This window comes from Aotus nancymaae, unplaced genomic scaffold, assembly GCF_030222135.1.
Source record: "Aotus nancymaae isolate 86718 unplaced genomic scaffold, 86718_ANA_hifiasm-v0.15.2.pri h1tg000011l, whole genome shotgun sequence".
Classification (NCBI taxonomy): domain Eukaryota; kingdom Metazoa; phylum Chordata; class Mammalia; order Primates; family Aotidae; genus Aotus; species Aotus nancymaae.
The window spans coordinates 28551952-28553789 of record NW_026988422.1 but is presented as its reverse complement, the minus strand read 5'-3'; the positions used below and the strand labels follow the sequence as shown (position 1 = coordinate 28553789).

General features: G+C 47.2%; 1 pseudogene; it reads right to left on the bottom strand.

The window, feature by feature from the left end:
• Positions 1 to 213: 213 nt before the first annotated feature.
• Positions 214 to 944, bottom strand: LOC105729370 (glycerol-3-phosphate acyltransferase 4-like; annotated as a pseudogene).
• Between the last annotated feature and the right edge of the window lie 894 nt (positions 945 to 1838).

Below are 1838 nucleotides of genomic sequence, written 5' to 3'. Positions count from 1 at the left end.
CAGCATCCGTTCAGACCACCAAGGGTAGGCTGTGCCGGGTGCACTGGGATCCCGCTGGGGCTGGGCGAAAGCTGGAGTCCTGGGTTCCAGAGCAGCCCTGAAAGCCCTGGAGTCTGGAAAGGGTGCAGTAGTAGGGGCGGTGGCGAGAACAAGAAATCCAGTTCCTAGCCCGTTGGCTCTCAGCAAGGTGGCCCCCGCCAGCTTGAGGCAAGCTCAGGAGCAGCTTCTGTCCTCATGGTTCCCCACGATTGTCTTGCTGTAAAGCTTCTGCTTCTCCTTGCATATATCCTTCATCTTCTCCCTCTTCAGGGCCCCATCCCACAGAAGGTCCACAAATTCTCCCTGCCTGGCAATAGCGGATTTTACCCTATTCACAAACTGGACGGCATCTTCAGCTGCCTCTCTGATTATGGGAGGCAGGTACCATATGCTGCAGGCAATAGCCCAGCTGGCCATCATTTGCAGCAGGTATGTCACCATCCCATATTTGCTGCTGTTCCAGAAGACATCGCCAAATTGAGGGGTATACTTGATAGCAACAGCGTAAACTGTGGCACCAATTTCAAAACTTCCCTTTTTGAACATCATTACCGATGTATTGATGCAGGTTCCTTTAGGGAAGATGAGGATAGGCGGCTTGCTTTTATTTTGCACATGTTCCGTCAGTCTCTTAGCTACCATGTGGCAATCCTTCACTTCCAAGTGCTCAAACGGGAAGGCTCTCACCATGGCTCTCTGAATCACACCCATGAGTCCTGGTGCACTTGACCCACCATGGCATAATAGCCATTGCTGGCCAAGATGATCACATCGATCGGCGAATTATGACTGGCCACATGGATGCCACCGTTTCTCAGTCTGTTTTCTCTGTCATGGTAGGTGATAATGGCTGTCAGTGCTTGCACACAGATCTGGTAAAATATTAAGTGAACATGTTTACTCATGAACTCCTTAAACCTCCCATTTGACAAGCATCCCACCACAGTCGTGCCCACCACCAGAAGGCTAATCCCTGTGAAAGCCAGTGCTATCCTGAGTGGCAGCAGGAAGCAGTACCGAGTCAACACTCCTAACCCCCACAGGACCGTAAGCAGAAGGCTGATGTACTGGACATTATAATTGGTTCTGCTCAGCGGGTTCCAGGACTCCAGTTCCTCTGCTGAGAATCTCTTTGTCACCTCATCATTCATAATGGTCTCCATTCCTTTCCAGCAAAAGTAGAAGATGTCAGAGGGCTCGAACTCTGGAGTGTTGTCCAGAGCCTTACTGCTGCCACTTCGATGAATCTCTTTGATCTCTTCTAGTGAAGTGGGAATCATCTTTGCAATGATTCTGCTGGTGTAGGACTTGTAAAGCTGGTGGTTCTTCTCCTTGGCTCCTTGTCAGGAGCTGGTTTTTTGAAAAGATTAACAAATAGATAGACCACTAGGCAGACTAATAAAGAAGATAGAAGAATCAAATAGGCACAATATAAAATGACAAAGGGGATATTACCACTGATCCCACAGAAATACAAACTACCATCAGAAAATACTATAAACACTTCTATGCAAATAAACTGGAAAATCTAGAAGAAATGGGTAAATTGCTGAACACATACACTCTCCTAAGATTAAACCAGGAAGGAGTCGAATCCCCGAATAAACCAATAACAAGTTCTGTAATTGAGGCAGTAATTAATAGCCTACCAACCAAAAAAAGCCCAGGAACAGACAGATTCACAGCTGAATTCTACCAGAGGTACAAAGAGGAGCTGGTACCATTCCTTCTGAAACTATTCCAAGCAATAGAAAAAGAGGGGCTCCTCCTGCTATGCTTCTACCTGTTTCAGAGTTGAC